Raw genomic sequence first — 13752 nt, forward strand, 5'->3', positions numbered from 1 at the left:
TCACCATCTTGACTCTGAGGGTTTTTGACTAGGTAAAACCACTCCCCATCCTCTGGTTCATGGAAACTCCTTCCATTTTCTTAGAAAATCCCTCTGTTGTGTATATAGTATTAGCATGTCAAATCTCCTTAACCCCAAAAAAGTGCCTAAGCACCATGAACTTGGAACACTTGGCTATTTGTTTAGGTTGCCTGACCTCATACTATCTTTTTTTTTTTTTAAAGCATTATTAATTGTACAAAGGAGTTTCATTGTGTTATTTCCATACAAGTATGTGATGTACTCTAGCCATATTCACCCTTCCATTACTCTTTCATATCCTCTTTGTCCACTTTTATATAATGGTAATAGGGTTCATTATTCTATTTTCATAATGCACATAATATAATTCAATCATATTCACCACCATCATCCTCTCCCTTTCTTCTCCCACTCCCACAGCTTCTGACCCCAAAGGAATCCCCATTTTGCATTTGTGTCATGTTTTCCTTTTTTATAAGTAGAGATTCTGCATTTGAGCCAAGTCATGTGATATTTGAGTTTCTGAATCTGGTTTATTCAGCTTAACATGATGACTTCCAGTTCCATTCATTTTCTTACAAAAGACATAATTTCATTCTTCTTTATGGCTGACTAATCTTTTGAGGGTGCATTTTTTTTTCATTTGTCTGTTGCTTCAACAAACCTCACTTTTAAAACTCCAGGGATTCCAAGATGGCGGCTAGAGGGAGGAAGCAGAAAGTGAGCCTCCTATAGTGAAATCTTGGAGAGACGCTGGAGACACACTTTGCAGGCAAAATCACCGAGAAGAGGCAAAACTTTGACCCCTCCACACCTCCAGCCAGAGCAGAGAATCTCCACTTCACGTTAAATGGAGAAACAAGGAGGGCCCCCGGGCTGCCAGTCACCCGCGCCCAGACAGCATGGGAAGACACGGACAAGGTGAGCTTTATGGTACCATGGTACTACCACAGACAAGCCTGGGCCAGAGCAGCATAGCTCCATGGACAGACTGACCTCCACCCAGGGAAAAAAAGAGAAACTGACTAATAAGCAATAAGAACAATAAAGACACGCAGGAAAGAGGATGGGGTACACTGAGCGCTGAAGATTGGGGGAAGGGAATCCTTCCTGGGACTGTAAATAAACAAGCTGGGCAGGCAGGAGAGGCTCTGGTGGGAGCGGGAGCATGTAACCAGCAACCAGGAGCAGGAAAGCTTGTGAGAGTGGCAGAGGGAGGAAAAATCCACAGGAGAGGAGGGAAGACCCACTTCCCATGTGAACTGTAAACAAACATGCAGGCCTGAGAATGCGGGTGTACTGTCACCTTTCCCAGTGTGCTTGGAAAGGGAAAAGCTTGTAGCAAAGGCTCACTCACAGGAAAACTCTGAGTAAACAAAGCCTGCAGGGCCAGGTGCATTCTAAGCTAACCCCAGAGATCTGCATAAATAATGCCTCCAGCAACAGCAGGCTGACAGCAGCAGGCAGGCAAGCCACAGCTGCAGATGGAGACTTTTATTTTTTCTCTCTTTTTCTCCCTACCTTTGATGAGAGAACAACAGAATTACACCTGCATGCTGAAAAACTTACTGAAACTGTATTGCATTTGAACTTGGGACACTTGGTGGGATTTTTTGTGTGTGTGTGTGTGTAGCTTTGTTCCACTTTATGCGTCCCCTTTGATGAGAACATGACAGGACAACATCTGAAGCACTATCTCCAGGATTGGAGACTGAGACGGACACCCAAATTATTAAGACTGAAACTTCATTGCATTTGAACTTGGAGGTTTTTTGGTTTTTTTTTTAATTTTCTATTTTTCATTTTATTTTATTTTTATATATAAATACTTATTTCATTTACTTATTTTTTATTTTTATTCTTTTTTTTTATTTTTTATTTTCAATCCTCTCTCTGTCTCTCTAATGCCTATTCAACTTACTGTCGATTAGTACACTAACGCCCCCTGTTTATACCTTTGAAACTTTCTGGTCTGATTCCTTGTTCTGTTTACTCCTTCTTGTCTGTTTATTTGTTTTTCCCTTTTCTTTAACTTCTTCCTTTCCATCTCCACTCACCCTTCCATTCTAAATATCACCATTGTTATTATTACAAGCTAGAAAATACTTAATTGCACACAGTACAGGGACAGTAACAACACCAAAGACAATGACAGGAAGACAGAAAAAACAGGGAAACCAGTTTCTCCACAGCGAAAAATTAGTGCAAGAACCACAGGGGAATGAAGAAAACAGATACTCAGATCCAGATGCCATAGATAAACTATGCCAAAGGACCCAATGAAGCCCACAAGAATAATTTAAAAGAAGACATACTACAGGTACTCAATGAGAATTTTATAGAGATGATACTGGATAGGGTCAACCAAAAAGTACAAGAGACAATCAAGAAATTCCAAGACAACAAAAATAGAGAATTTGAAAAAGCAAAAGAAGAAGTAAAGGAAACCATAGAAGCACTGTATAAACACAAAAGTGAAACAAAGACCACAATTAATAAACAGATAAATGAACTCAGGACAAAAATAGACTACATAAAAGAGGAAACAAACCAGGATATGGAAAACCTCAGAAAACAGAACTACAAAACAAAACAGAAGACCAATCTAGCAGAATAGAACAAACAGAAGACAGAATCTCAGAACTTGAAGATGAAATGGTAATTAAAGGAAAAACTGAAGAACTATTAATTAAACAACTCAAGACCTGTGGAAAAAAAATGCAAAAACTCACCAACTCCATCAAAAGACCAAACTTGAGAATCTTGGCCATCGAAGAAGGAGAAGAGGTGCAAGCAAAGGGAATGCATAATATATTCAACAAAATAATAACGGAAAATTTCCCAAATCTAGAGAGAGATATTCCCATACAGATGCAAGAGGCCTCCAGGACACCAAACACCAGATCAAAATACAACTACCCCACGACATATCATCATTAAAACAACAAGTTCAGAAACTAGGGAAAGAATATTGAAGGCTGTAAGAGAGAAAAAACAAGTAACATACAAAGGTAAACCCATCAAAATCACAGCAGAGTTCTCAACAGAAACATTAAAAAGAACATGGAGCGAGATTTTCTGGACACTTAATGAAAATAACTTCAACCCCAGGATGCTCTACCCAGCAAAACTATCATTCAAAATAGATGGAGCAATAAGTCTTCCATGATAAGCAGAAACTAAAACAATATGTGACCACAAAGCCACCACTACAAAAGATTCTTCAAGGGATTCTGCACACAGAAAGTGAAACCCAACTTAACCATGAAAAGACAGGCAGCACCAAACCACAGGAAAAGAAAAAGCAAGACAGTAGAGAGTAATCTCAACTTAGGTACACACAATCAAACCTTCAAACAACTAACACAACTAAATGACAGGAATCACCACATACCTATCAGTACTAACGCTTAATGATAATGGTCTTAATTCACCCATCAAAAGGCACTGCTTGATGAAATGGATTAAAAGGGAAGATCCAAGAATTTGTTGCTTACCAGGAGACCCATCTCACTGACTGAAATAAGCATAGGGTTAGGATGAAAGGCTGGAAGAAGATTTACCAAGCCAATGGCCCCCAAAAACTGGCAGGAATAGCAATACTTATCTCTGACAAAGTAGACTTCAAACCTACATTGATCAAACAAGATAAAGAAGGAAATTCCATACTAATAAAAGGGGAAATAGACCAAAAGGAAATAATAATCATCAGCCTGTATGCACCCAATGTCAACACACCCAATTTCATCAAACATACCCTGAAAGACCTAAAAGCACATATTAATGCCAACACAGTGGTTGTGGGAGACTTTAACACTCCATTATCATCAATAGATAGGTCATCCAAACAAAAAATTAATAAGGAAATCCTAGATCTACAATATACAATAGATCAAATAGACCCAGTTGATGTCTACAGAACACTTCATCCAACTTCTACAAAATATACATTCTTTTCAGCAGCCCATGGAACATTCTCCAAAATAGATAATATCATAGGGCACAAAGCAAGCCTCAGCAAATATAAGAAAATAGAACTTATACCGTGAATACTATCTGATCACAATGCAGTAAAAGTAGAACTCAACAACAAAAGTAAAGACAAAAAACATGCAAACAGCTGGAAACTAAATAACTCATTACTTAATGAACAATGGATCATCGATGAAATAAAAGAAGATATCAAAGAGTTCCTGGAAGTCAATGAAAATGAAAACACAATTTACCGGAACCTATGGGACACAGCTAAGGCAGTCCTGAGAGGAAAGTTTATAGCCATGAGTGCATATATTAAAAAGACTGAAAGATCCCAAACCAATGACCTAATGATACATCTCAAACTCCTAGAAAACCAAGAACAAGCAAATCCCAAAACAAATAGAAGGAGAGAAATAATAAAAATAAGAGCTGAAATCAATGAAATAGAAACCAAAAAAGCCATACAAAGAATTAATGAAACAAAAAGTTGGTTCTTTGAAAAAATAAACAAGATCGATAGACCCCTGGCAAACCTGACTAAAATGAGGAGAGAAAAAACCCAAATAAGTAGAATCAAGAATGTAAAAGGGGAGATAACAACAAATACTATGGAAGTCCAGGAAATCATCAGAGATTACTTTGAGAACCTATATTCAAATAAATTTGAAAATCTTAAAGAAATGGACAGATTTCTAGATACATATGATGTACCAAAACTGAGCCAAGAGGAAATTAATCACCTGAATAGATCTATAACACAAAATGAAATTGAAACAGCAATCAAGAGTCTCCCCAAAAAGAAAAGTCCAGGACCTGATGGATTCTCTGCTGAATTCTATCAGACCTTTAAAGAAGAACTGATATTAACCCTCCTTACACTGTTTCATGAAATAGAAAGGGAAGGAAAACTGCCAAGCACATTTTGTGAAGCCAGTATTACACTTATTCCAAAACCAGGCAAAGACACCTCCAAAAAGGAGAACTATAGGCCAATTTCCTTAATGAACATTGACACAAAAATCCTCAACAAAATAATGGCAAACCGAATTTAGCAACACATCAAAAAGATTATTCACCACGACCAAGTAGGCTTCATCCCAGGGATGCAGGGGTGGTTCAACATACGAAAATCAATAAACGTAATAAACCACATTAACAGAAGCAAAGACAAAAACCACTTGATCATCTCAATAGATGCAGAAAAAGCCTTTGATAAGATCCAACATCATTTCATGATAAAAGCTCTAAGAAAACTAGGAATAGAAGGAAAGTACCTCAACATTATAAAAGCTATATATGACAAACCTACAGCCAGCATTATACTTAACAGAGAAAAACTGAAACCATTCCCTCTAAAATCAGGATCCAGACAAGGACGCCCACTATCTCCACTCCTATTCAACATAGTACTGGAATTCCTAGCCAGAGCAATTAGGCAGAAGAAAGAATAAAAGGAATACAAATAGGTAAAGAAACTGTCAAAATATCCCTATTTGCAGATGACATGATCCTATTCCTTAAACACCCAAAAAACTCAACTCAGAAGCTCCTAAACATTAATAGCTACAGCAAGGTAGCAGGATATAAAATCAACATAGAAAAATCATTAGCATTTCTATATACTAATAATGAGCAAACTGAGAAAGAATATATGAAAACAATTTCATTTACAATAGCCTCAAAAAAAAATCAAATAACTATGTGTAAACCTAACAAAAGATGTGAATGACCTCTACAAGGAAAGTTATAAACTTCTGAAGAATTAGATTGAGGAAGACTATAGAAAGTGGAGAGATCTCCCGTGCTCATGGATTGGTATAATCAACATAGTAAAAATGTGTATACTCCCAAAAGTATTCTACATGTTTAATGCAATTCCTATCTAAATTCCAATGACATTCATTAAAGAGATTGAAAAATCTACCGTTAAATTTATATGGAAACACAAGAGGCCACGAATAGCCAAGGCAATACTCAGTCAAAAGATCAATGCTGGAGGTATCACGATACCTGACTTCAAACTATATTACAAAGCAATAACAATAAAAAGAGCATTGTACTGGCACAAAAACAGACATGAAGACAAGTGGAACAGAATAGAGGACCCAGATATGAAGCCACACAACTATAACCAACTTGTCTTTGACAAAGGAGCTAAAAATATATGATGGAGAAATAGCAGCCTCTTCAACAAAAACTGCTGGGAAACTGGTTAGCAGTCTGCAAAAAACTGAAACTAGATCCATGTATATCACCCTATACCAAGATTAACTCAAAATGGATCAAGGATCTTAATATCAGACCCCAAACTCTAAAGTTGATACAGGAAAGAGTAGGAAATACTCTGGAGTTAGTAGGTATAGGCAAGAACTTACTCAACGAAACCTCAGCAGCACAGCAACTAAGAGATAGCATAGATAAATGGGACCTCATAAAATTAAAAAGCTTCTGTTCATCAAAAGAAGTGGTCTCTAAATTGAAGAGAACACCCACAGAGTGGGAGAAAATACTTGCCAGCTACACATCAGACAAAGGACTGATAACCAGAATATATAAGGAACTTAAAAAACTAAATTCTCCCAAAACTAATGAACCAATAAAGAAATGGGCAAGTGAACTAAACAGAACTTTTTCAAAAGAAGAAATTCAAATGGCCAAAAAACACGTGAAAAAATGCTCACTATCTCTAGCAATAAAGGAAATACAAGTTAAAACTACACTAAGATTCCACTTCAACCCTGTTAGAATAGCCATCATTAGCAACACCACGAACAACAGGTGTTGGCGAGGATGCGGGGAAAAAGGAACCCTCTTACACTGTTGGTGGGAATGTAAACTAGTACAACCACTCTGGAAAAAAATTTGGAGGCTACTTAAAAAGCTAGACATTGATCTACCATTTGATCCAGCAATACCACTCTTGGGGATATACACAAAAGACTGTGATACAGGTTACTCCAGAGGCACCTTCACACCCATGTTTATTGTGGCACTATTCACAATAGTCAAGTTATGGAAACAGCCAAGATGCCCCACCACTGTCGAATGGATTAAGAAAATGTGGTATCTATACACAATGGAATTTTATGCAGCCATGAAGAAGAACGAAATGTTATCATTCACTGGTAAATGGATGGAATTGGAGAACATCATTCTGAGTGAGGTTAGCATGGTCCAAAAGACCAAAAAATCATATGTTCTCCCTCATATGCGGACATTAGATCAAGGGCAAACACAACAAGGGGATTGGACTTTGAGCACATGATAAAAGCGAGAGCCCACAAGGGAGGGGTGAGGATAGGTAAGACACCTAAAAAATTAGCTAGCATTTGTTGCCCTTAACACAGAGAAGCTAAAGCAGATACCTAAAAGCAACTGAGGCCAATAGGAAAAAGGGACCAGGAACTAGAGAAAAGGTGAGATCAAAAAGAATTAACCTATAAGGCAACACACACATACAGGAAATTGATCTGAGTCAACTTCCTGTATAGCTATCCTTATCTTAACCAGCAAAAACCCTTGTTCCTTCCTGTTATTGCTTATACTCTCTCTTCAACAAAATTAGAGATTAGGGCAAAATAGTTTATGCTGGGTATTGTGGGGGGGAGAGGAAGGGGGAGGGGGCAGAGTGGATGGTAAGGGAGGGGGTGGGGGCAGGGGGGAGAAATGACCCAAGCCTTGTATGCACATATGAATAATAAAACAATCAAACAAAAACCTCCGTATTTCTGCCCCTGAAGTTGTTTCTTCAGTGAGACCAAGAACTTGCCATTCATCTCTTCTGACATTAAATATAGAAGAAAAACAAACAAAAACAGCCATACCAGGCACTAGATTAAGAGTAAAACCTGGAAATAAGCAGGAACTATAAATGTATTTACTACAATATCAGTCCTAGATTAGAAATAACTGGGGTAATATGATTATATTAATAAATGAAAAGATGAAGAATTTTTTCTGATAATGAAATCTTTAATACACAAAACCAAATTCTAGGTCTAAAAAAATAACTCAAATAAAAAACTCAATGAAGCAGATTTTTTTGTGTGTGTGATACTGGGGCTTGAATGGCCTATACCTTAAGTCACTCCACCAGACCTTTTTTGTGATGGGTTTTTTTCAAAATAAGGTTTCAAGAACTATTTGCCCAGGCTGGCTTTGAACTGCAGTCCTCCTGATCTCTGCCCCTGAGTAGCTAGGATTACAGCTGTGAGCCACTGGCACCCAGCTTAATGGAACAGATTTTTATCAGCTAAAGGAAAAACTGAGAGATAGGTCAAGCTGGATGTGGTGGGGCATGCCTATAGTCACAGTGCTCAGGATACTCTGACAGGAGGATCTTAAATTTGAGACAAACTTAGACTACAGAGTGATACCCAACATTGAAAAAAAAACAAAAATAAAAATGAGTCAGGAAAAACAAAAAGCAAACAAATAGTTATAAAACCAGTTAGGTTGATGTATAAAGAAAGATAGAAAAAGCAGAAAAGAATAAATACTTATTTGTGGATCATGGAAGAAGAATATAACATTATAGTAATTCATAAATATTGATGATATAGAGACTAAAGTAGAAGAACATTTGTGAAAATGTGATGTTCAGGACCTTTGCAAACTTTATGAACCCATCGGGTTCACAAAGTTCTATGACAGCCATGGAATATAAGGACAAGAATAAATCATGCCTAGATATATCATTGTAAATTGATGGCAATCAAGAGCACAGAATAAACAAAAGAAAAGAGACATATTTCTTTCAAAGGAACTCTCAAAACCAACAGCCTATCCAGTGGTTTCCCAGTCAAAATAGTGGAAGTCAGAAAGCAATGATATATTAGCTTCACTCCCTTATCAACAGCATAACATGGTGACAGTGTCTGGCTTGGTACTTAAAGACTACTGTATACACATTCTGGCTGTTCTGCTAAATAGCTGACTGATGTTCCACAAATCCGTGATATTACAAGTCTCGGAATCCCAGTCACATATGTGTAGCATGTACATTCTCCTTAGGGTTGTTATTGGGACTGAATGAGATGATAAGTGAAGCATTTAGCACAGTAAATCCAAAGCTCTGCTATTTTAAGTGCATAGTTCAACGACACTAAGCATTCACACTGTTATACAGACAATCTCCCGAACTCTTCTTCTTTCCAAACTGAAACTCTATACCCACTAAGCACTAATTATCCATTCTCACTTCCTGCAGTCCCTGATAACCACTGTTCTACTGTCAGCATTTAGGAATTTGACTATGACTGGAACCTCATAATGTAGAATCAGATAATATCTTTTTGTGCAGGGATTGCTTCAGTTATTATAATGACTTCAAGGTTCATCAGTACTGTGGCACACGTCAAAATTCCCTTCATTTTTAAGGCTGCATAATATTTCATTGTTTGTATATAACACATTTTGTTTATCCATTCATCTGTATTTTTGGATTCTAACTTTTGGCTTTTGTGAATAATGCCTTTATGATCATTTAAGGACAAATAAATATAAGCATCTCTACTGTGAAGTCTTTTAAATGGATACCCAGACATAGAATTGCTAGATATTATGATAGGTCTATGTTTATTTATTTTTTGAGGAACTATTATTATTGTTTTTTAAATAGTTACTTATAAGGGTATTTCTTTATTAATTAGATAGAAAAGACTATGGTGAAAAGTGTGACATTTACCACATTATAGTGAAATCCTCAACACCTGAGCTATATTGTACATAAAACAATTAGCTGCTGACTGGTCAATATCCTTGTGGGACAGTAGATTGTGCAATGAATTTAAGGGTAGATTGTGGAAGTTCAAGTTTAAGAAATAACATAATCCACCCCATTGGTCTGGGTGCTAGACACATTAGTTAATTTCCTGAGCTTCAGTGTTCTTTCAGGTATTAAAGGGAAGGGTGAAAAGTTCCATTGGGATGAATAAGTGAAATTATGTGTAAACAATCTGAAGTGCTTTAAAAAAAACTACAAGATGCTGGTCAATCTTTTACCATTATTCATCTGAAAGCAGGTATACCAGCATTTTCCAAAAACACATGCATTATAGTTTGACATCTTTTGCACATTATTTTTATGAAGCATATTTTTAAATTACTTCCTTGTAAAATTAATGAACCCAGGTTCTATTCACTTACAAACTAAGCATATTAAAGTATTCATAAGAAATCAAAATATTACATTGTGGTTGCAAATTTTTCTGAATACCAGGGTCGAGGTTAGGCTAATTATGTGAAAATGCTTGGGAAAATCTACATAATAATACAGCTTGAAAAATATAGGAGAGGATGAATAATGAGGGAAGATAATTCCTAGCAACTCCTTAAGCAATAAAATGCTTTCAAATCTGTATAGCTTATCTCCTCATTGTTAAGTTTGGCAACTCTCTAAAGTGTATATAATCATTTAAAAATATAAGATAAAAGAATGAACAGATATATTCCATGGTCAGCTGATTTAATGCCTGAGAGGACAGTGAAGGAGATTTAAGGTACAGAAATGTATTACACGCACTTTTCTATCTATATGCAGAATAGTGTCTATGAACCCTATCAATATATCATACAGCTTAACTTTTTAAACTAGTAGGCAACACCTTCCAATATTTATGAGTGATCTTTTGCTGAAATGTAGCATTTTTCTAACATTGATGCCAGGGACATGAAAGATTGACAACTCTGGAAAAAAAACGCTTGGAACAATTATCTAACGTTTTGACTTTGTAGGACTTCTTGAGATTCTGGATCCAGACAACTGGACTTTCTTAGGAACAGAACACAGAAAACCAAATGACTAATTTTTTAACCAAATGACTAATGCTTTTTAAAAAATGTTGTATGCTGCTTGTGAATATTTGGGCAACTTTAAAAACTTGGCAGCCATCTTTACTCAATATCCTCATATTTCACAGACTTGACCCAGGCAGATGTTTAGGGTTTTCTTTTCAACTTTTTCCAGACTTTCCTCTCCCTAAAAGGTCTTTTATATTTTGTTTTATGTGATTTCATGAATATTCAAGGGTTCAAGATATACTCTCTTCTGTTTTTCTATCTGAGATTTTGGCAGAATAAAAAATTAATTGGTAGAATTGATAAAAGTATTGTGGGTGGCAAATGGTACACACCAATCTATGGTGTATTTGAGTTGTGAATTCAGGTCTACCTGTTAGCAAAATCCATATTCTACACTTCACCTTCTAAATATGTATGTTGTGTGCACACGTGAAAAAAAAACTACACACGTTAGCTTTTAGCATTGGAAATACCTCTTCCTGATTCACACATATCAAATATAGTCTTCAGTGATCTCCTACATCAAATCCTTGCTGTTAACATGAAAGCCTAAATCCCACATAATTAATATCTATCCAAGAAGTGAAAAATAGAAAGAATCATGAGTTTGTGGGTCTCCCCATCTCAACACTACTCATGTTTGAATGCATATACAAATTTTAAGATTCTCAAGTAACATTTTTCTAATAAATTCTTGAGCCCTTAGAACTTCATGACATATTGGTGCTCAGAAATAACAAAATTGCACCATCTTCTGTTATAGCCATATATGCCACAGATATGTGGGGGAGCTTTAGATGCGATAAAACTCAGTGTTATAAGGTAGAAGGGATAGACACACTCTTTATTATACCAAAAGTCTAGCAATACTGGACTATGTAGTTAGCTTGCCCCAGGCTTAACTTGGACTGAGCTCAGGAACTATTATATCTCAGGTCAATTAAATATGAATATTCTTCCTTTGTTAGGCCCACAAAATGACCACCATTTATCTTATCTATGCCCTCTATAAAAGATTAATTACTAGTTCTCTGGGACTATTACTTGTATACTATGTTCTGTACTATTTGTAATTTTACCCTCCATATTCTACCACTGAAGCTATCTCTCTGTCTCTTAAACAAAAATTCAGACAACCTATTTAATAAAATTAAAATAGTTTATTCAGTATGATAATTCGACACTTTCTAAAGGCCTATGAAATTTGTCCATATTGTATCTATTTAGTAACAATTCTTCTATTATTTAAATTCAAATTACTGTTATCCCATTTTCAAGAAAATGCTTGGATGTGTTAATCATCTCTGGAAAAATTACCCTGATGCTCAGATATTATTAAAACAGGAACTACTTGGTGAGTTGGCTCAAGTTCTGTTTTGAACAACAGGAACTAAAGAACTCAACAATTTGCTAAGCAACAAGGTATCAAAAGGTTTTCTGATGTCACTGATAAACTAGTAAGTAGAATCAAAGTGTTTCTAAAATTAACACCCATGAAACACATATTATTATTCCTAAATCTATAATTTCTTTTCTTAGTGATACTAGGGGTTGAACTCAGGGCCTCATGCTTTCTATACAGGTACTTTACCACTTGAGCCACACTTCCAGCCCTTTTTGCAATGGTTATACCACAGTCTTTCTGATCTTCACCTTCTGACTAGCTAAGATTATAGGTTGAACCACTGCATCCAATCTATTTAAATGGAGGAACTGTATTTAGTAAGTTATTCAAAATTTGATGGAACAATCTTCTATGTGATCAGGTATACATTTGTAATTTCAAAGGTAGTGTATTAAATAAAGGTTATTATGTTAATATATTTGATTTGCTTCATAATTCTAGGATATAAAAATAACTCAAATGAATTTGCATTCCCATTGTCCCTAGTTTGCAAATGAAAGTTGAGGGTTTGTTAAAGGAAAACAGATTCCAGGAAGAAAGATATTCTAGACAAATCAGAGTAGTCAACTTCTGGGGAGACCCAGAGGCAACTTCAACTCCATTAGCAAAACTGCCTCAAAGAGAGCCAGATTTTGTAGCAAGTAATTCTCCTGTGGCCTGTGCTTATCACTGTGACATGTTTCCAAAGAAGTGAAGGACTTTTCAGTTGCTCCCTTTTTCTTACTGATTAGCAATGTTAAGATGTAGTGGTTAGAAGTTCAAAGCACTTCCAGAAAGATTAAAGTAATTTTTCCCTACTCATTCAATTTCTTTTTTCAATTTTATTTTAGTTTTGATTAGGCACATATTAATAACGTGAGGGGATTTCATTGTGATAATCCCATATGTGTGTACAGTGTACCTTGATCAAGTTTGTTTTCTCAATCACATTCCCATTCTCCCTTCCCTCTCTTGCCCTTTCCCCCTTCCTCTTCTCAGTGATCCCACCCAGACAGTTCCCCATAAATATTCATATCCCATTATTATCATCATCACCATCATTTTAGGTCTAGGTTCTACAAATAAGTGAGAGAATGCCATATTTGGCCTTTTGAGCTTGGCCTGTCTTACTCAGCATGATGATCTCCAGCTCCATCCATTTTTCTGCAAATGAATAATTTCATCTTTCTTATGAATAAGTAATACTCGATTATACATACATTCATACATATATATATACATATATGTATCTCTAGCACCAGAAAACAACAAAAAGAAAATCTAGCTTAAAGCCGAGGATATTGTGGTATATAACTCTAATTCCAGGACTTGGTAGGTTGAGACAAGAGGATGGCAAGTTCAAGCCTTGAACTGTGTCTCAAAGAATCAGGAAAAAGGAAAGAAGAGAGCACCTCGGTAGTATCGGACAAGAGCCAAACCCCAAATTATGAACTTCTTTCTCCTTTAGACTTTTGTAAGCAATCCCTGCTTTGACTTTCCCTATAACCCTTCCAAGATTGGTAGTTGAAGGGGTTAAGAACATATGCTACGTTCCTAGTCAAAGCTCT

The sequence above is a fragment of the Castor canadensis genome, chromosome 9, assembly GCF_047511655.1.
Source record: "Castor canadensis chromosome 9, mCasCan1.hap1v2, whole genome shotgun sequence".
In the NCBI taxonomy this organism is placed as follows: Eukaryota; Metazoa; Chordata; class Mammalia; order Rodentia; family Castoridae; genus Castor; species Castor canadensis.